Source organism: Periplaneta americana, chromosome 13 (assembly GCF_040183065.1).
Source record: "Periplaneta americana isolate PAMFEO1 chromosome 13, P.americana_PAMFEO1_priV1, whole genome shotgun sequence".
Classification (NCBI taxonomy): Eukaryota; Metazoa; Arthropoda; class Insecta; order Blattodea; family Blattidae; genus Periplaneta; species Periplaneta americana.
Window position 1 is genome coordinate 166,481,389 of NC_091129.1, and position 23,782 is coordinate 166,505,170.

Sequence of the window (23,782 nt, forward strand, 5' to 3'; positions counted from 1 at the left end):
CTTCGGTTTTCTGAGTCTGCACCACATTAATTGCCTATCTTCATCAGGCAAGGTTTTCACGTGCAACAAGGCAATAGATTGGGTATATGTTAGTTTGTGACAACTATCACCCGTCAATATTGTCCTACAGAACAAGACTCCACTTTCTTGGGCACTATCTATCCTACTTCTACCGTCACCCGTGAAATACACTGAAATAGAAATGTCTTAACGTCAAGATACTGTAAAGTATGCACGACTCTATAAATAACGGCGCACAGTTTTAATTCACTTACCTATTACCCAACAGTTCCTCAAGTGATAGATTTACTGATGATACCGCTTAATTCCGACACATGTATTACATCCGAAAGTGAACGTTACTGTACTCAACAGGTATGGCAAATACTATAGTTTAGTTATCCCAAGACTGACAGTGGAGTGTCGTCACCTCCAAGACGCGCTCAGGGTTGCCAGATTGGGCTACAAGTAGCCAATTGGGCTACTTGAAATTTGAATTGGCTATTGATTTTTACCATTGGGCTACTTGCGAGTTTTTGGGCAACTCAAAAATTTTCGGGGCTATTTTTGGGCTATTTTTTTATGATTTGAATTTGTGAAAAATTAATAATAATAGTTGTAATAATCGTCTTCCACTCCGTAAAAAATAACCCTTTACAGTGTACGTTTCGCCTTATTCTACTACCACCTTAACCACGAGAAACGAAGTACCTATGCGAAATACATACAGTATATTGTACAATGTCACATGACCAAGCCAGTGTAAGGGGATTTTCTCGTTTCACCATGACCAGTGCCAGCAGAAATGCAGTGGCGAAGTGCAACCTGCAGGCAGATAATAATCAGTTCCTGTTTTTCCTTCACTTCAAGCGTCAGTATTTTTGTGAATGCCGATGTAGTTTATTACAATAATCTTAAATGAGGAACTGGGATCTGTTGTAAAAGTAATATACAGTTTTTAAGTTATATTAGAGAATTAACTTTTCTGACATTTTTTGTACGCTAATTATAGATCTAATGTAGGCTAATTGTTATTGAATTCTGAGTCCTATAGTGAAATAATTTTAAGAGAACTGTTTTTGTTGTAGAAGTGATATAGGCTACAGTGATATACAACAACATTTTTAAATTGTGATAGTGAATAACTTTTTATACATTTATTTTGTTTTGTGATTATACTGAAAATGGAAATATTTATTATTTCGTTCTGTAATTGCTGAAAATAGGAAAGTGGGAGAAGTAACTTATACCAAAACGTTTAATAGCCAATGGTTAAATGATGCTTCATTCTCAAACTGGCTTCAGGATGTGAAAGACGACAGGAATAAAGCAGATTGTAAAGTTTATGAAGTTGAAATTAGTGCTCATAAAGGAGACTTGAAAAAAAAAAAACATTCCGATTCCGTTAAACATATATAATCCGCGAAATATAAATCTGTCATTTTATATTGGGCTACTTTTTCAGCGAGCTTTCGCTACTTTTAGTTGTACCAATCTGGCAACCCTGGACGTGCTTAGTTACGCTCCGAACTCCGAGCAGGTTTGAACATGCATGTACGTACTCACGTGCCCAGACGGAAGGGAGCCGAAATACAAATTCAAAATTTTACCGTGTATACAGAATGCTTGAATGTTTTTACTACTAACATTTCGTTATTATTTCACCTTGCTTTCATCTTCAATACAACATAAAAGTATTGACCCATTTTTTATATATTTTATTTTATTTCCATTATAATATAAACTTAGTTTGTACTACTGTGTCACTGTGCTGATTGAGTGGAAGAGAAGGCCTTACGGCCTTAACTCTGCCAGCTAAAATAAATCATCATCATTATTATTATTATTATTATTATTATTATTATTATTATAAATGGTACAAAATGTTCTCTAATATATTGTCACTAACTTTGACAGAGAAATTTCCATTCATTTGTAAATTATGGATTTTTTTTCCGAATAGGCGCACACCAATATCGAAGGATGAAGTACTGTACAAACACGTGCATATAAAAGAAATGAGTAGAACTTTGCACAAAATACTTCGCCTGTACTCATAGTCAATATCAATCAATAACTGGAACAATTTTGGCCAGTATCCGAAAAAGTTGCGCCACAGCCACTTTGTTGATTTGACATGAAATGACTAAGCTACATACGGTTAGATAATTTAAATAGGTCTCATTTGGTACAAAAATATGTAAGTTAGGCTACGTATGAAAGGAAAATGCTGTATATGTAACAAAAAATTTGCAACACTTGCACAATTTTTATCTCTTCCGAATGTTCCGGAGCTAATATTACTATATAAACGCGAATTGTGCAGTACACATGCGGGCCCAGGGCTAACGGCTTCGAGCAGTGTTGCCAACTAGACGGAAATTCCGTCAAAATTGGCGGAATTTCAACGTAGCGGACGGGAAAAAAATGGCTTTGACGGGTGACGGATTTTCTGGCGGGAATTACGATTTACATCGTCTTTTGACATTATTAGCTGCTGTCATTTTTAATTGTTTAATTTTTAGGAGATTTTACTTTTTTATTTGAACCGCCCTGCCTGTTTCGTACTATGTTTAAGAATCCCGTTTCATATTTCCTCGCAATCAAGTCCGATGTTGACGATTGATTATTTTAATCAGAATTGGTAAGTAAATTGTGTTAAAATTTGTTTGTATTCAGTGTGATTCACGAGGAAAGGTAAAAAAATTTACGATGTGAATTCTGGAGTCATTCTGAGTCAAAAAGTTCATATGAATATGGGTTCTTTTTCGAACGGAGATATGGCTCTTTGATTCCACAAAAACTTCTGAGATTCCATTGTACTAACTCGCATTTAGAGATAGATAACGGTCAAATTTAAAGTTTATATTCACGTATGCATACATATCTAATATTCTAGACATCGGGGTCGATGTTTACGCACTTTTCAAAGGTACCTCCTTCTGCTTCAACACACTGTTGCGCTCGGGCATGAATCGCGCTCGTCGCTCGGGAGAGTTGCTCGTGGCTGTTCTTTGTGCGGCGTGCAACATCCAAAATACGGTCGATTAGTGCCTCTCTCGTTTCCACTTTTCAAGTCTTTCTTCCAACCCCATAAATACTCTTCGATATGGTACCCTTCTGTTCGAAAAGCGTCGTTCATATTCAGCGATAGTACGCAAGGAATTTCCATCGCACAAACCAGAAACATACACAATATCGGCCTATTCTGTAGTCGAAAATTTATAAGGCATCTTGAAAAACACAACTTAACACTTCCGATAACTGTACCTGTGTAACTACTGTACTGTGGGTAGCTGACTGAACTGCTGTGAAGTGATAAGTGATACTGTATCTGTATTATGTGCGGGTTCTGTGTCATTACATCAGACAAGGGCAGGCGATTGGACAATTGTAATGCCCCTCCACCCGGTTTGTGAGATGAACTTCTCTTATCTACATCGCAGATTCCAATGTTACGTCATTCATTGCGATCGGTGACCTTGTCTCACGTCTCAGATCAGCAGCATATGGTAACGTCTGATTCACATTGGGGCGAGACGTTTTACCAAAAAAAAAAAAAAAATGCATCTAGCTCCGCCATCGTTCGAAAACGGACCTATGTTCATATGAACTTTTTCACTCAAAATGGCCTAAGATATCATATCCTAAATTTTTTACCTTTCCTTGTGAATCACCCTGTATATTGGGGTATTATTATTATTTTTTTTTAATTTTGACGGATTCTGACGGATTTCCAGGCGTTATACTGACGGGAATACAATTTATGTGTTGGCAACACTGGCTTCGAGGCTGGTACCTCTGGGTCTCATGAAATGAACTGATAACAATACAAATGCGGGTTCCCGGCTCGTACTAAGAAGTTGCTGGCACTACTTAGTACGAAGGGTAGTGATTAAGATATTGGTTGTAAGTGGGATCTCCTGTGTTGGATTTAGCAGACAAGTCCGATTTGGTCAACAGATCAAATTACGCATGGAGACGCTTTCCTCTGAGTATGCCCTAATATCACAACCTCCGTGGAACCCTACTTTTGTCACTTCTGATACATTTTTTTTTTTTTCATTTGTGATGAAAGACTATTCGAACGATGGAGAAAACAGAACTGGTCGATGATAGGAATTTGAAAATTAAGTTTACAAAATGTGTACGTATTAATCTTTTATATTTAGAGTTAGTTAAAAGTCCCGCACCAACTAAATAACTTTTGAGGCTTGTGGTTCAGTGACATTAAACTTGGTATGTGGGGATAACCATATACTAAGAACTCAATAACGGTATTGTATTAGACTGTGGTATTACCATTACCTAGTTTTTTTCTACTTCCGGTTTAAGAAGAAGATTCTCTGGTGTGTAATTTTCTGAGTACAGCTGTCTGTGTATTGGATATGACATTATTACCATTAAAAATGAAATATTATTATAGTGAATGCCATGATGTATTTGTCACTAATTATAAGATTAATGCTTTATTGATCATATGAAAGTGAAACCTTTTGGGATTATATAAGTAGGCGTAGAGAATATCTGAAGTTAGATCGAGCACACACAGAATAAAGGACTTAAGAATGTTTAATACTTTATTCCTTACAGACCATCACATGTTTACTTTCCATACTTCCCTATTAAAAAGGTCTAACTTGTATGTTACCCATTTTATCACATACTGATGCCCTTTCCTTTTAAAACTTTAAGCACCAGGTAAACAGTCCTATAATTGTTTAGGACCCATTTTGCATTCCTAATAATTTACATTTCTCATTTATTTTGATATGAAAAATGTCTTAAGTTTAAATAGTCTCTTCTACTCAGTTTGGATTCTAGTCTTAAAAGGGCTTAAGTGCGGCTAATTTTGGAAATAATCAAGTAAGTTGTTAAATGAGCAACATTATCTATTTTAGAAGAAATATAAACAAATAATATCCAGGAAAACCTCTTAATTAAAAAACTCTATAATTGACACCAATTTCAGTCTTTCTGCTGCTCTCCTGAAAAGTATAAAATGTTTACTTAAGACCTTTTTCCTCCCGGCCACAGAAATATTGCAGATAGGTTTAGGCCTACTTTTATAATCTATGTAATAATATATTCCTTGATTTTTACTTTAAGCAATACAGCGTCCTAACGTTCACGTAAAATACTACAAGATCATATTCTATACTCTATTCAAATTGCGAGGGAGGGTAAAAAATTGGCCTTAATGATTGTTTTATTAATTGAATATGTATAATAAGACTGTAAACACTTCGTCACTTTTCAATATGTTCCTTAAAAGCCATTTGTAAGTAAGTAGATACTACTGATATTTCAATGATACATGTATCCCTATTTTATCCGAAATATACTGTACATGTTAGGGGTAAAGAATTCACAGCAATTTATATGCCACAAATTTGAGGCAAATATTTGATAATGATGATTATTGTTATTATTATTACTATTATTATTATCATTATTATTATTATTATTATTATTATTATTATTATTATTATTATTATTATTATTATTCGAAACGGGAGAGCTCTGAAATATCTATTAGACAATATAGACAGGAACGGATCAAGCAATGCTTCAAATTCATGTGATGTGTGTTTATATCATCATCATCATCATCATCTTCGTTGCCACGCACATCTTACACTTGCATAGAACACAGACATGGTAGTACTGTACAACATTAGCAGGCTAAGTTTCACTCACAACTGTAGAGTGCCAAACTGAGTGCACGGAAGTGGATATGAACCCAAGAGTGTGACATACGTGACATGCCTGAGTCACGTGGGGTCGACAGGATGACGATAACACTCAGCGAGCCCCACACTCCACACGACCCCCACACACGATATCTGTCTGCACTCCGCAGTGGTGGCATCGGACCTGTAGTCAGTGGCGGCCCTTCTTCATTGAAGTACAGTATCTACAATTACTTTCCTTCTCCTTCCAATAATAAAATTATTTCTTTCCTTTTATTCATAATATCCTTTACTTCCTTGTCCTTCTCTCCTTCTTGTCTGCTTTCTGCTCATCTTTGTTCTCATTCTCGTATCCGTTCCGTCTTCTTATTTTTCTCTACTTTTCTTATTGTCTTTCCCTCTTTCTACTCGTCCGTATGCTTTTCCATTTCCTAATCTTCTTCTTTTCTTTATATCATCACTACAACGTGTTCATAATGCGTGTGTCCGCTTCATCTGCAATACTCGTAAATTTGACCACATATCGCCATCTTTTGAAGTTCTTTCTTGGGTCCGCCTAAAGGAACGTAGAATAGCACATTATTTATCTCTTCTGTTTAGAATATTATTCACTTTTACTCCAAAATATCTGAGAACTCGCTTTGAATATCTTACAACGTTACGGAATCAACATCAGGCCTTATCATCCATTCCTCGTCATCGTACCTCTTTCTACTCATCCTCTTTCACAGCGTCAGTTTGTCGCCTATGGAACTCCTTGCTTCGTCATGTCAGGGATTGCCGAACGGTTAATCAATTTAAATTAAGAATTACATACTTTTACATGAAATTGATTTGTGAGTGTTACCCGATTTTTTATAGATTACTCTGTGTGTATATGACTTGTCATTTAGGCCTATCATAAAGTAGCATTAGGATATGAATTATAAATAACTTAATTATGTATCATGTTCAGTTAATATTTCATTACAGCCCGTGTAAGCTTGTTAATGTGCATGAAAATTATTTTTATTTTTAAGTATGACTTTCGTATTTTTGTCATTGTTTTATTATGTATTCCACTTCTATTAGTGTGGAAGAGAAGGCCTCATGGCCTTAACTCTATCAGAATAAATAAATAAATAAATAAATAAATAAACAAATAGATAGATAGATAGATAGATAGATAGATAGATAGATAGATAGATAGATAGATAGATAGATAGATAGATAGATAGATAGATAGATAGATAGATAGATAGATAGATAGATAGATAGATAGATAGATAGATAGATAGATAGATAGATAGATAGATAGATAGATAGATAGATAGGTAATAAAATAAATAAAATAAATAAAATAAATAAATGTTATTAGGCATCGTGATTTTCTATGTGACTTCGCCACATTTTTCTCGGTTGTTCCGACTTCCCGTTTTCTTAGATGAAATTGAAAAATATATTTGAAAATTCAATATTTATTTTATTATTTTGTTATGGCCCAGCCAGTTAATTGTCTAATCATCTATAATTTCAAGTAAAGTTCGTTACTTTTTTACTGTTTTGAATACGTCCTTATAATGTGGTCATATTTGGTTACTTCGGCAACACTTCTCTAAAAGTGCCTTGAAGTTATTTCTGCCTGTCTGTCACTACCCACGTCTCGCTTCTAAATATATGTTATCAAAAATTTATAACTTACGTATAACTGCGTTTCAGAAAACTTAAAGAAAAAAAAAGTATGTATTGTTGAAACTATTGCTAAAGAGCGCATAACAAGCAGTTAATATTGTATAGTTGATTATATTAATTTTTACGAAACCAAATTTTCAATATGTGAAAATATATTCTACATGAAACAGTTGTATTGAAGTGATGCCTATGTTCAAGTAAAAAAGGACAATTCGACCAACTAAATTTCATGTATATTGCGTGATATAAAGTTTTTCAAAAATTTCCATGACGTTTATAGGTTGAAATATGCAGCATGAAATATACCTGTATACTGAGACTCAGTGACATAATTATGATATTGTGAATTTTATTAGTAACAACAATGTAATTTATTCCTCACAACAATAATTCCTTTCTACAATTCGCCTTAAACGCTCTCGGCAACAATTGGATCTTCACTCAACACAGTATTCGTTATAGCACTCCACCGACGACAATGACAGTTTACTTGGATTATTACGCACAACAATGAACTGTTAATCTTAACTAATATTTACAAAGCACTATTTACAAATCAGAACTACCAGTTCTCAGTTCACAGTTCTTCTATCTCAGTCACTCGAGTTCACAGTATCTCGAACCACAGACCTTCAGAGACAGTTCACTGTACTCGAACTCGGGTCCCTCCTTATGCGGTCCACTGCACTCGAACTCAGGTCCCTCCAACTGCGGTCCACTGCACTCGAACTCAGGCCTTCGGATGCTGGTCGTGAGTTCGATTCTCACGTCGCTGTCACAATATATTTCCAAAATTTTCATGATGTGATATAAGAGCAATTTGCATATTTATTGATTTTGTTGCAGTGCGTTACAATGTTGAATGCCAGCATTGACCTCTTGTCTGATAGCTATCATTCACTCATTAACATACAATTCTTATACATATATAGGTAGATCTACTTATATTATATACATATATACATACATTACAACATTTATTTACATTTCTTTTACCTTATTTATTTCCCTCATTCGCTTTTCTCGTACTTTCCAAAAATATGTTCCTAAGGATTTTATTATCTGTCCAGTTGTAATTCTTGATACTTTGGCTAATATAATTTCATTACTGAAACGTGGCTATTTCTTTGTCATAAAACTGTGTTCGTTCCAATCTCTTTTAACACAAATTAACAATATTAATTTCCATATTGAGGTCTGTGGCAATTTATTTTCTTTCACTTTCATCCTGCACTCGTGGACTGGTATCGTTTTCTTCAACGCGTATTTGGTAAATTCCAGCTCAATTGTCTTTTACCGTGATTGTCAACTTAAGAACTAAATTTCTTAACATACCGTATTTCGTACGACACCAAGGTGTGAAGCTAGCAACTGAAATGCGTTTTTTTAAGAACTCTGGCAAGAAACCAAGAGAATGAAAACTTCAAAATAACATTATAAAATAAATTTTTGTTGTAAATTTGAAGAAGTGTGTTCTGCTGTAATAGGGTACATAAGAACAGACTGAATTGGTATTAGACAGCTAGAACAGAATTTCTCCGAAAATTTTAGTTTGGCCTGCAGAAGGAGAAGTAAGAAAGTAAGAGAAAAATGAACAAATGAACGGAATGAATTACTGTGATATGACAGTCGACATGGCTGCTGCTGAACTAGAAGTCCAGAGAAACAAATTAATGAAGATCATATTATTATTATTATTATTATTATTATTATTATTATTATTATTATTATCATCATCATCATCATCACTACCATTTCCACTGTTATCATCCAAAAATGGTTATCTGAAGATAGAAGCTTAGACGTAGGCCTACCGCTAATCTTTTTGGTTTCTTTTCGCTGTTACATAATTTTATTTTAACAACTGATATATTTCCTGTTATTCTGTTGAGCAAATTCGGTTATGTTCAAATATTAATTTCATATGTAGTTCAATATGTATTGTATATATATATATATATATATATATATATACGTAAATAGTGTTCTGCCCAAGGTCAGGTCTTTCACTACAAACCCAGCATTCTCCAATCCTTCCTATTTTCTGCCTCACTCTTTGTCTCCTCATATGTTCGATATATCTTAATGTCGTCTATCATCTGCTAGCTTCTTCTGCCACGAATTTTTCTCCCGTTTACCATTCCTTCCAGTGCATCCTTCAGTAGGCAGTTTCTTCACAGCCGGTGACCCAAACTTGTACGAGTATATAGGCTCTACTTAAACAGTTTTTACATTTTGTTCTCTTTCATGAGTTTGACTCTCATAACCACAGTTCTCATTAAGGAAACTTGCAGGTCATAATTACGGCTCCTCATATAACAGACACACATTTTGATTAAATACTGCCAGAACTCACCTGTTTTTTTTTTCATTAAAAAGATAGTTTATGATATTTTCTTGAATTTTGTTTGTGACATTCTTCCTACGTTTCCTTATGTCTGATGACTTAGAAATAAATTTTTCCTGATTATTAAAACTTTAAATTGTTAACTGCCTCCCATTGGAGGTAGCCTAGAAGGACTCAGTATACTCTCCTACATGAATTTTACAATATTAAATGTTTACATAAATTTTGTAGAAAGAAAATTAAAATAAACATATACTAAACAAAGTTCTGAAACATTACACGAACCACAAGATTTGTATGTGTATACACAAAATGTTTGCCTCATTCCTAGTTCATATCATTACTACACAATTCTCCGCCTGTACGTTGGTTCTGTTTAAGTGTAGGGTGCCTGACACCAAGCATACGTCACAACCTCAACAGATAGACAAACACGGGGCCGCCATATTTAGCTTCACTCATGTCCAATCTTTGCTCATAGAGACGGTTGTTTGCTCGTCTTAACTTTTCTCTGGATTTCATAATAAGCTCGAGAGGTCGACTCAGGTGGATGCATTACGCAGGGGTCGGAGTGTATTCCGCAGGACACGTGTGATACGCCATCCCACAACGGTTGCCATCACCTAACAGTTTTGGCCTACACGCTTTATTTTCCTTTTAGGTTTTCTAATCGCCCGTCTTCTTATATTTTCTACATTTCTGTCAGCAATGAGGCCTACTCTTTAAAAAAACAAGTGGAAGTAGTATTTAATGACGATTTTAGGTGCAGAGGTTATTCAGAACCGAAATTAATTGTGAACGAGAAATGGTATACAATTTTGTCTGGAGCCTTCCATCAGAGACAGAATTATTTAACGTGACTATTACACTTTTACTACGTCACACTACTTTTGACCAATAAAACTGTACGAAAGGACGTCTTTCAACCAATCATGGCTGCTTATCACACAATTGTGGTGGTGGTGGTGGTGATAAGAATCTTATGTGAATATATAGTGTATAAATGTATTTATTTCCTGTTGTTATTACCACCAGAGGCAAGGAATAAAATTGTCTTTGAATTTTTGCTCTTATACCCTTTTCTCTTTACATTTTCTATTTCGTCGTCCATTTAGTGAGAGGATGTACAAAAACAGAGACGGGTCGATCACGTACAAAAGAAGGATATATGTCAACACATTATTTAATTAAACCATTAAGTAATTATGTCTCCTGAAAGGGTAGCCATAAAACAACGTGTAAAAACAAAAACTGTGCTATTAAGGATGTGAGGTGATAAAAACACGGCTTTCAGGTACCTTCAAGATCTTGTTAAATTTTTGTCTATCGCCGACACGGTTTAGAATGAGATTTCGATCCACACGACAATCAGGTACTTCGAGTTTTGCTCTGTAGTGTGAAAAATACGGACGTCTCGTTAGAGAGTCTAGCAGTTTCTGGTTTTATAAAATGGATTTCTTGCCGGAGTCACTTTAGAGCGGCGCAGTCGTTTAGTAGTTTCATTGCTGGTAATTACCCAACCTGTATCATGCACACTACAAAGAGCGGCCGAAACAAAAAGCGTTGGCGTGTTCTTTGTAAACGAACCAAATCGTAAATAAATGATCTATGATTAGGTTTACGCATTTATATACTTGTAATGGGCGGAAAAATGATACAGCTACAATGTAGCTCATGGCAATTGTTGGATTATATTAACATATATTGTTTTTATTTATTTATTTATTTATTTATTTCCACTAAAACTTTCATATTCCTTTTGTTACTCAAATAAGAATGTTCATACGTTTTACCATGTAACGCAGTCCTTGTTTATAAATGTACCAAATAAATAAATAAATGAGTAAATAAATAAATAAATAAAATTTCTTGTCTGTACAAAAAGTAAGTAGGTAAATTTAAATAGCGACTCGGACATACTTTCAGGTACGCAGCGTGTTTTCAGAGGATTCAAAGTTATTTCGGAAGCAACGCAACAAGGGAACGCAAAGAGTGTAAATAGGAGAAGCCTAGTAGAAAGTGGGTGGAGGTAAAACAAAGCGGAATTGGCTGCATTTCGACAGCCGTCCGGAATGGATCCCTGGACTCGGGCTTACATTGGCCCAGTGTGCATCTTATATATGCAAGAATTGTCCGAGTCGGGCAAGTAGCCTGGGTGACATTCGTGAATCCGATGCTGACATGTGGGCCATCCTGCCTCAGTCCTAATAAAGCCCGTTTGCATCCTCACCAAGATCTCATCTCATCCCAGCCTATTTCTAACAATTGCCGGTGATATATGAAATTAGAGGGAGTTGAGGTGGTAAGAGTTGGTGGAATGATATACGGAAATCGCAGTACCCCGAGAAAGGTCATCTACATCGTCTGCTTTGTCCATCAGAAATTAAATCTCGACCTGGCCGGGTGTAAAAATCAGACATCTTGCTCGCAATAAGCCATAGACATGAAAAACGGAAGAGAATTTATTTACTTATGTATACATGCATGCATACATACATACATACATACATACATACATACATAGTGTTCTGCCAAATGGCAGGTACAGTAGAACTTGGTTATAGCGACCTCGCCTATAACGTCAAATATTCTGTGGTCCCAACTAATTCCCCATAAGACATATGCTTTCCTACCTTGCTTAATACGACAAACGCATATGCGTCTACCTCGCATATAACGTCATTTTCAACCTCAGTTTGCAATAAGATTTTCTAAGAACCAAAGTGTCTTAAGAAATATTTTGTTGAAATCTGACCCTGACAAATTCTTTACAGTCCCCTTCTGTCATAGACCTCTGGAATGCAGGCGGATTCCCCATCCCATTGTAACCTGCCCGAATTCATGCGGTATTAGATCAGTTTCGACAGGAAGTTTTCACTAAGTGCACGCATTTTAACGCAGAATGGCCACTAAAAGAAGTGAGTGACGCTTTAGAAGTCATTAGAATTGTGAACATGTTCTATGAAGCTAGGGAAGGGAGCAGTGAAATTGCAACTGAAATTATGAACATAGAACGTAATTTAGCCCTAGAAAGTGTGTATTGGGCAAGTAGAAGACAACAGAGTAAAATGACTGATTACTTCACTTGTAAGTAAAGTAGTTTGGTGAGTACTGAACAAACTGTTTTAATACAGAATACTGTATTTATAATTGTAGGCCTACGTGTATTTTATTATGTTCATGGTAGACTTGAAAGTCAATACATAAATCTAAAATAAGTCTAATTAAGTTTGTTATTTTTCATTTTCCACCCCACTAGATTGATCATGTGAATCTCGGTTACTACGACACTCGTTTATAACAACATAATTTTTAAGGTCCCTTGGATGTCGTTATAACCAAGTTCTACTGTATTTCACTGCAAACTCAGTATTCTCCAATCTTTCCTATTTTCTACCTTCCTCTTTCTCTCCGCATATGATCCATATATCTTAATGTCGTCTATGATCTGATATCTTGTTTAATTATCTCCATCCCGATATAGAAGCTATTGTGAGTACTTACCTTACGTGCTCCTATTACATTCTCAATGCTTGGACTTAAAAAGAAACTGCCAGTATACTAGTGAGATCAATAGAATCTATAATCAGGCTGTGGTCATGTTATTGAGTTACTGCATATATGACAGCGAGTACAATTAATCCATAAGTTGCAGTGCGTCCGGAGCTGAGTAGCGGAAATACTATATAGGATCATTGGTGTATTCAAACCCAGTTCTTTTGACAAAAAGTTGTTATTTGTTGCAGTTAAAATAAGTCCATAATCAGTCAGTTCGCGGACTACCGGTTAAGAAACAATGAAGCACTGCCTGCACAAGATCTGCAGTCACCGGAGGCCCTCTTGCGTTTCCTGTTACCGGTGCAACAGTCGCTCTGATAGATTTACATTAATTATGGGTGGGTGTAAAACTTCACGCCCGTTTTGTACCGAATTTTGCATGATTTAACTCAACAAATGCTAATCAAGCTTTCTAAACAGGAAATGAAATCTGATGTATGTTTCTGCTGCAGCTCAGTATGTATGTTTGATCGCATGCACAGAACACTTTCACGCGTCGCATGCTGAATAATACAGGATGTGCCTAATTCAGCTCTACAGTTGCGAAATGTAACAACAACAATCACACGCCCGCCGCGCCGTTGTGATGTTGAGAGTGGTTGAAAATAGAGGCTATTATTCTTAGCATTTTAATATCTTGTAACATCTGTGAATTTGGTATTAGCATTTCGGAACATTTTAAGGGGAACATGTTTCAGTTCAGTAGATATGACTGATAATGTATTTGAAACTGAAATAGCAAACATATAACTGACCTAAAATGGCACCTATGATTCGATAATTTTGTATGAAGAAGGAAAAAAATTGTGAAAACAAATTTGTTTACAGTATGTTAAGGCAAAACTCACGTTACATGTTCTTGGAGAACTCATTCTACGATTAATCTATGTTACATTTCTATACTTCGAAATCTTGAACTCTTCTATTCCTTCGTACCTGTCGTCTCGCTTCACTTACCTTTCTTCCCACCACAATCTGAACACACGCTCTCGTCATGAAACAATACTAACAATACCATCCCATCGCACCTCCTCATACTCATCTTCTTTCACAATAGCCCTGCCAAGACTCTGGAATTCGTTACCTGCTAGCATCAGGGACTGTCGAAATAAAATTGAATTCAAACGAAAACTTACTAGGCACTTGGTCAGTAATTGAGACTCGTTCAGACATGGTTTCTTGTAAATAGTTCCTGACGGCCTTATCTCTACCAGGTTAAATAAATAAATACTAAATACTAACTCTTATTCTTATTTTTCTTTCCTTTCAGAGTCCTAGGTAGTCATATTGGTTGTCATGTTTAGCATTGGATTCGTGTTCGCAGGTTCCAACCCGGTTGAGGACATTTGAGGTTCAAGAATATTAAATTCTTAACATTAATTTCTTCGAAACGAAGGAAAATAATCTAGCGATGTCGTTTCATAAATTCGCGGTATATGAAAGAACTGTGTTCCTGATAGAAGGCTCTAGGTGACGAATACGTCATTTCTTGCTCATGTCATCCAGACTAGTAGGTAAGGTAAAGCCAAATAGGTCCAGAGGGTGGTGGGAGGTTACAATCGGCATTAATGACAGTAGGGATGCCAGTCCTATTTGCCCGCCGCCTTTACCTCCTAGAAAATGTACTTGGTACTCATATTTTACTTTTATAATGCTGTAGCTATGTGTTTAAATTACAAAAACTTCTCCCCCTCTTTTTTCGTTGTACTCTTATATCACAGAGGCGTACAATTTCGCACTTTTGTTTTTATAGGAAAACTAAATCTTAAATCAAAATTGAGGTTGGAAACCAACCTATCGACCTGTAGAGGAAGATTATGCTGTTATGTCTGACCTATTTAGTCTTACAATGAACAAAATTATTTCAAATTTGGTAGATATAATACAAACATATCAGCTGTAACAATAATAATCCGTGGCGCTACAGCCCGTGAATGGCCTAGACCGACCAGCCCACATGCCGAAGCAGAGGTGGACGATCATCCAACCAGAATGGAGGTATCGTGTGCTTAGCACGATGATCCCCCCAGCCGTTATAGCTGGTATTCGCAACCGGATTTCGCTACCTATCGTAGCTCCCCAAGTGCATCACGATGCTGAGTGAGCACCGGTCCCATACACTGGCCGAAATTTCATGAGAAAATTTCTTACCCCATGAGGACTCGAACCAGCGCGCATTCCGTAACGCGAGTCCTAGGCAGGATGCCTTAGACCGCGACGCCACGGCGCGGGACTATCAGCTGTAAACTATAATAAAAATTTCACATCAGGTTAATTGAATTCATTTCATAGCAGCTATGCTACAATCTTTGGGAACAAGTTAGTTAAATTGAAGATTATTTTGGCACCCAGAATGACAAGAATGACTGATTACTGCAACTTCGTATATTTTTCATTTAACCACTACTCCATAATTGGTTTATTATGTTTTATAAATCAGTGATCCTTCGATCAAATGGCGGAGAAACCTGGGCACTACGGGAAGAAGAGCGTCTTTTTGAAGTAGCGGACCGTGAATTTTAAGAAAAGTGCTCCGTGGGTACAATGCAAAAGAGAAAGGGGTGGCGGTAATGTAACTCACAAGTGCGAAGTCTACTGGGGGTAATTTTAACAGGATAGAAGATCAAAGAATGGCGAAATTAAATAATAACTGCAATCCGGTAGCCAGAAATAATTTTAGATAACTCAGGAAGAGATATAATAGGCCAAAATTTAGGGGTAATAATTTTCAGCGACGATTATTATTCAAGAGCGATTACACTGCAGGACTTGGCATGCAAATACAACACAGCACAGTGCAGTTGCTGTATCTGCGGCAGGAAAGTTGCTTCAAGTTTGATAAATATGCTACATTTCAGCCTCAACTGTCTTCGCTTTCGCAAACTGGTAATACCGACAAATTCATGCGAGATAAAGTGAATCCATTACATCGTATGCTACAGGTGTGTGATCTTCTACACGCCTTGGGGAGGAATAAACCAACTTGGAGATATTCTTGGCATCGAAAGGAAAAAAAAAAACTCTCGTTATGTTGTACTCCGTATGCTGCTGAAGACATGGGCTGTGCCCTTGAGTAACAAATGTAGCATCACAATGAAATGCACAGGCACGTATTGCATTTTGCACTCCGTGACACTTGTACCACCTTCTAGCGAGTGAAATCGACCTCGCCGAATGAAATATGCAGCATTTCAACCCATAAAGTGCAACTTATCATCGAGGATTGAAACGGACATCGTGCTTTCCATAAATTATGACACTGAGAATATGTCAGTATTTGCTGCGAAACTTCCTGGTTTTTTTCGTACAGGTGACCAACTCAGCGTGTCATGATTTGTAATTTTACTTTTTCTTTTTAATGTCCTCTTTGAAACTTCATAGCTTGTGCACAGATTATGATGCAGCTGTACAAGAGAATGAAGCAAAAGTTGAATGAGAATAGCGAGAGAAGCTAAAACTTTAAAAATGCCAAATAGAATAAAGTTCTTTTTGAGAATTCATTACAATTTTACTGAGCGAGAGAAAGATCGGGTTTTTGCGTCAACGTATTAAGGGAATGTTCGTGGACAAGTTTCTGCACAAAACCGGCCCTTCTCTCGCTCAGTAAAATTGTAATAAATTCTCAAAAAGAACTATCACAATATTACTCGTATCACAGTATTACCAACCTTTATTCTATGTAGAAATGGCAAAATATAGCTACTACTTACCTGATAGAGTTGAAAAATAATAGTAATTTGCGTTACAAGAGCGGTATGTTGAAGTTTTCATGTTCGAGGAAAAGTTTCAAAAAGCGAAACGTAGTTGAGCTTTTTTAATTTCCGAGAATTGAAAGAAAACATACCGCTCGTGTATCGTGCATTATTTTGTGCGAAGATCGTTTATTACATACCTGAAAGAGGAATTTCTAATTAGTTGCAATAAAATCTCCATCTTGGTTTCTGTTCAATGATTGCAATTTTGGAAAACAAAAATATCTATCTTCAACATTGTTGCTTTAAAATGTTTTCTGTGTTTACTTTACTCCAGCAGGCCGTGATATATGTCTGTCTTTTTTTCCCCCAGTCTATAAATGCGAACTTAAAACAAACGGCTTCCTTAATGTTACAAGCATCACGAAATGCAGTAACTTTAGTGGAGTTGTAGAGTTTAGTTAATATTTGCAAATATTTAAAAACAATAATTAACAGTGCAATTTAGGTGAAATTGCAGTGGTAAGTTTCCAATTTATAATTATTACTATATTGAACGTCTCTAAAAATAATATGTTAAAAGCCTAAAGCAGTAAAATCAATATGTCACTTAAGCGGTAAGAAGAGGGAAATTGTTATGTGCGTTCGGCTGGGAATCAGTGGCGTAGCATGAAATTTTGAGCAGGGGAAGCTAACTCAAGTTGTCTTTCATGCAATATGAGAAAACGTATTACAAAAATACAGTCTTAAAATAAATAGTAGTCAATGTCAAGTCAGCAGTCGAAGATTGGTTGGAACCTCGTAAGTAACACCAATAAGGCATGACCTCAAATGATACGTAATAAAATATGATTTCACGGTTTACACATATCTCTTAACAAATAGACACGTATACGTATAATATTAGCTCACTCCCTGTCATACTCAGAGAAATCACAATATTAGTATCATTACGTAAGTATGCGTCTGTCTTTTGGTTGTGTCCTTCATTGACAGCAAGGGAGTCGGTCATTTGTTTTTTAAATCACACTTTTGTTCGTAAGTCAGTTTTGATAATACAATTGTCTTAAAAAATTCAAGTAAATTAGTGTCAGGAACTGTTATTTCGCTCATTATTTATTATGTCAGCCACAATGCACACTAACACTTCAACTGAACACAACTGACGAAAAGGGATAACTCCGAAACTACTTATTTTCAATGTTAAAGCTAGCTTCTTGCGAGCCTTGCGACTACTAGTAGGGTAGTTTAGTTAGGAAGGGATGAAAAATCTGCGGGGTGGATTACACAGAAGAAACCAGTCTGCTTGGAAGCTGGTATGTGCAGGCTTCTTGTTTACTGCTGCATCACGAATCATCCTGAGCTGCCGCATCACAATATTTAACGCGTAAATATAAACTCTATTAAAATTAATAAATAATAATTTTGTCATTAAACTGCAGGTTTATTATGAGATTATTATTAATTGGAGAAGCTAAGCTTTTTAGCTTACATTGACGCTACGCCACTGTTGGGAATACTGAATGTGGAATTTTAGACTTACCGCGGGTTGGTTTTGTGCGGAAACCAAGCAAATACGCACGATCTCGCACAAAAGATTATTCCTGTATCCAAGCTGTTGTAAGTATGTACCTGACTGCTTTTAGCGAGATATGCGACGTTGCCACAATTACCATTACACAACAGCTGATGAATTCTTCGCAGCAATTAATGCTACGCCTTTACGGAAGGCTTCCCACTTCTTTAGTTATCTTTGTCCGAACGTCCCTTTTTTTTTTTTTTTCTCGAAATTTTACACCAGTGCTACGAATTGTTTGTAACACTGAAGCACAAATTACTCACGTGGTAGTAGCGCCATGTGACACACCATGCAGCAAACTGGCAACACAGCAGCGCTACGAGTAACAGCAGCAGCACCTGATATAAAATGCTGCGTTCTTCAGTTGTTTCATGGGTAGGGTTACCAAAAACGTTGCGAAAGACAAAAACACGCATTCCGCCGTGATGGATCATAAGGCGATGTTTGGAATTGCTGCACACTTTCTGCAGCGAAAGTAGATCGAAGTGTATAGTAACAGACCTCCCATACCTTAGAACAGGGCCGGGCATGAGAGCGGCTCCATTTAGTCGGCCAGAGCTGCTCTCGCTCCGCAAGGCACTTCAATTCCAAGCCGGAGCAGAACGCTCACGCAGTGGCGGATTCGCATTACAGCTACCTTTCCTGCATTAATGTAACAAGAGCCACGGTTGTTCTATTCATTCAGTCTGTCAGTGCATAATAGTTTATAAGGATATCACATCAATCCATTGTACAGTACAGACTTTATAACACTCTTAGGGCCTGTACTACGATCGCCTGTTAAAGCTCCAGATTCGTATACTCCAGTTTAGCAATATGGAAGTTAAATATTTTGTTCTGTACTACCAGCGGATTTTAACTGCAGGATTGTTATCCGGAAGATATAGTAATATTTTTATTACGTTGGCAATGAAGTTACTGAAAATGTAGTGAAATTTATTGCGTTGGTATACCTTTCCCCGCGTATTTCATGTTTATGTTCCGTGTTTATATGGTACTATTTATTTTGAGGTTTTATTGTAAGCATTATTGTTATTATTTATTATAATGCTGAAGCTCCAGCCAAGAAAATAACAGAGTGAAGAACAGAAAATTAGACATACTGTATGAAGAAACTTTACATGGAAGCAAAAGGTAAGATTTTAAAGGTTATGTTTCTTTTCGAATAGTAATAATTCCTACAATATGATAATATTTTGGTTTTAATTAGTAGGCCTAAAGAGGACGGGTGCGGGTTCCAGCAAAAGTGCGTTTTTCTCCATAATCATTGTTTTATTCATGTGTAACTGCACAAGAAGTGTAGGTGGCAATTATTTTTGTATTGTAATTAATATTAAGTGTGCTTTCAGTTTGTTGTATAGCCTACATTATTAGTGAATAGGGCCTATTTCGGTAATTTTTCTAGAAATAATGTACACACGGCTTCAAATCATGGGTCGAAGGCATAGTAACTCGTTTCAAAAGAAACGTTCACTGATACTGATAATAATGAATGCTGTTTTTGGCCTGGGATTTCTAACCAACATTAGTACAGCAAGGTACACTGTTCCTAGTAAATTACCAATATTTCAGTATGTTAGGCCTACGTATTTTACTGTTAGTAAATGGGCGGATATTTTGTATTAGTCCTATAATACCATTCGATCACAGATAGGGCCCAACATTATTTTTTAAAAGAACAGCATGAGGAGGAGAGACGTTTCCACTAAAATGCAATATCTGTTGCTGCTACCGTTCGACTATAATCACTCACTGTAATGCACATTCAACACCTCGTAAAATAACACAGAAACAGAAGATATTCAGTTTTTTCCAAAGTTTCTATGTACAGTATAGTCATGTTTGATATTGTACTGACAATCGTCCATTAAAAGCTCTTGCTTATTTAGGTATAGAAACTTAGATAAGGGAAAAAGAGAATTACAGTATATCTTCTAATGTTGTAGGTTGCATATGGAATTAACCTAGTTTTACTTCCTTTTTAGTAATATAGAATGAAGCATGGGAAGAATATAGTAACATCAGCACAAATACAAGGACCTGAAAACAGCTGAGAAGCAAATTTGAATTCTTGGAAAAGAACACAAAGAAAATTGCTGCTGCAGAGAGACAATGCAGGCTACAAACAATTGGAGCCCCTCCAACTGAAGCAAAACCAAATCCAAACTTAGCCAAGGTAAGTGATTTAATTCTCCTATCAATTGAGTGATTTCTCAGTGATTTTTATTCATATTCAATGCATAAGTTCACTTATATGTTAATTTATACAATTATTACATAATAAGCAGAGGAAATTGTATAACACAAGTTTGAATTCTTTTTATTTATTTATTTATTTATTCATTCATTCACTCATTTATTTATTTACTTACTTTTGTTACAGCCGAAGTAGTAACTAAACCAAGTTCCACTGATACCAGTGCAGCTAATAACACGAATGAGGTTAGTGTGTAAGGAATTAAGAGTCAGAAGAAGAGATGATGAGCTTTAAAGATAAAAGAAAATATTAGATTCTTGAAAATTGTTATACAAATTTAATTTAATGTCGGTATTACTTTATAATACTATTATTTCTATTATTACCATTCAGGTTCACAGTGCAATTCTTTAGTTTTTGAAGTGAAACTGGACATCCCAACAATATCTCCAGGTAATTTGATTTATACTACAAAACATTCTTTCACATTCTACGTATGATCCTTTTCCAATCTGAAATAGCTGTAACATGTAAACACATTTTCAGCCAACATGTTGAAAATAAAACTAACACACATACTATATATGAAATCTGCAGCAAGCAGTAGATAAATTAGATGCAAAGGTTAAAAAAAAAAATGTTAAAATATAAATTGTGCATAATGATGAAATGGTCACAAGAAATGGATGTCATAAAAACTAAACATCATTGTATTATAATATTATGTGGGATTTGAGTGGGAATTTGAAATTTATAAATGTAGGCCTAAAAATAGAAAGTACACTAAACTGAAGAATTTATTTTGAGATTTCTCTGTAATGGGTTTGTAATTAGATTAGGCCACATTATGTTAAGTTGTATTTCAATTTTACCGTGAGGATTCTCACTTTGAAACTTGTGAATGATTTTTTGTGTACAGAAAAACTGAAAAATATCTTTTCATAAGGTAAAAGAGAAACTGACTACACTCTATTTACAATAGAACTATTTGCTTGGTTTTCTCTCTCTCTCTTTTTTATTGCAGCTTCACTTTCTTATTGTTAAAAATGAGTTTGGATTAATAGCACATTAGAAAATACAATACTGTTACAGCTGCTGACTTTGAAGTGTCCACACATTTATGATAAAACATCATCTTTCTCCAGAATTGAATATCTTATGAATTAATTCCACTCTTAAAATATTACAGAGTCAGCTGGTGCAGCAGGTGAAGGTCTTCCACTGTACGGGTATTTACACAGTGTAATGAAAGTAAGTTTTAAGTGAAATTACTGGTTTATTCAGTGTAGGTAGTGTAGGCTAAACTCAGAAAGATCTGAATATAAGCATATATCCCTCTCTTAAATATTTCAGCTGATAATGGGATAATAGCTGATCGAGTTACACCCCAAGAATGCTTAAAAAAAAAGAAAGAAAGAAAGAAAGAAAAAGCAAGCCTCTGAGGAATGCATTAGCCACATTGAAAAATCTTTCTCCATCTGTGAACTGTAAGTTTAATGTTGACTTACTTTTACTTGAGATGTTAGAAATTCATGAACTTCAGTACTATTACAGTGATTTCTTTAAAAAATACATTAGTTGAAAGTTGGATGCTAACATTATAACATAGAATGATTTGAAATAAAAGTAAGTCATATCCTCATGTTTGCAAAGAGATGGGGTTTGGAATATCAAAAGTAAGATTTGGAGTTTTTACATTACTTTTTCCTCCTCTTTAATGGGTGGTCTATCTACAAAGACATCTTCAATTAGTGGCAGAAAGTAAATGCTACAATAATCACCCATTCTTTATGTTTTAACAAAAAATATGTTTAATTTTGTTGACCAGATTCGTTTGACCTGGATAACTGGGAGATTACTTCTTCTCATCCTTCTAATGGAGTGATAATCTCTTGCAGCTGTTCTTGATCCCTGTGGTCTCTGGCCTCTGCTTTATCTGCTAGTCTTCAGGATTAGGTTCGAGTCAGGTGATAATTATTAGCTAATCTAAGGTTTCTGGTTGGGTTCGGGTCTGGTTCAGATCAGGCCGAGATGGGCCGGGCCTAAGAATTATGGCCCGTGCAGATCTCTAACAAATGGGGCTTATAGCTGAAGTTGGCTCTGCCACAGTTTTCCAAGTTTTGTGTATTTGCATATGTATTTGTGTTGTGTTTAATTACAGTTACTATGTACTCTTATGTATTAGCCTGTATATTATTAATTTGTAAATATGACATGTACCATAGCATATATAATGAGACAGTGGATGTAATACATGATTATGCTTATTGTGTCTCCTGAAAAATGTCGTGTTTTGTTCACACAAAATAAATAAATAAATTTTAAATTTAATTGCAGCTATAGTGCATCTCTCTTGTTTTAAGTACACATTCACAGAGTACCTGAATACAATTGAAGCGTCAGCTGGAACAACGTTGTAAGTTACAAAATTTTCATTCGGTGTGTTTCCGTGTAATAATGTTGTATGTCATGTTACCTTGCTATACTCCTTGGCTTGCAACTGTCCATCAATGCAGTACGTGAAATTTGTCCACTCAAAAGTTTGCTACCCTCATAAGAACAAAGTTGTACGCATATACACATTTTTGCAGCTCCTGTAAATTTTACCAAATATAATTTATAACGTTGTTCCAGCCGACGCTTCAATTAATGTGCCTCTTGAAAAATGTTGTTTTACCATATTTTGCTTATGTAAAATAAATTTGAATTGCAGATACAGTGCATTTTTATTGTTTTAAATAGCCTACAGTGTACCTGGTCATAATTTTTATAATGTATTTATCAAACCTTTGTGTTTGAATCATCTTAGCCTGTTAAGACATCACTGTGAGGGATCCAAGCAATAAAATATATATAAAAAGTAACGATATGAATGTGTTTGCATACATGAATCACTAGGCCTAGCGTGAATGAAACAGCTCCCTTGCAAAACATAAATGCCAATTCCAAAACTTTCAGGAAATGAAGAAAAACTGTCACGTCTAAAATTTAATAAACTGTTACAGTTTGTTAAATAATAATACTGTATATAGCAAGCATATCTTA

The 23,782-nt window shown here is 35.7% G+C and overlaps 1 protein-coding gene and 1 long non-coding RNA gene across 3 annotated transcripts in view; both read left to right on the forward strand.

The window, feature by feature from the left end:
- LOC138712618 (uncharacterized) overlaps positions 1-23,782 on the forward strand; it is a 512,597-nt gene that overhangs the window by 61,821 nt on the left and 426,994 nt on the right. The window lies entirely within an intron of this gene.
- Positions 19,395-23,525, forward strand: LOC138712617 (uncharacterized). 2 transcript variants are annotated; one of them, XR_011335761.1, is made up of 6 exons: positions 19,395-19,839; positions 20,526-20,716; positions 20,924-20,982; positions 21,131-21,190; positions 21,927-22,224; positions 22,566-23,525. It is a non-coding gene; the product is annotated as an uncharacterized lncRNA (long non-coding RNA). The 2 variants fall into 2 exon arrangements; XR_011335760.1 differs by lacking the exon at positions 19,395-19,839 and having other exon boundaries at positions 20,282-20,716; positions 22,636-23,524.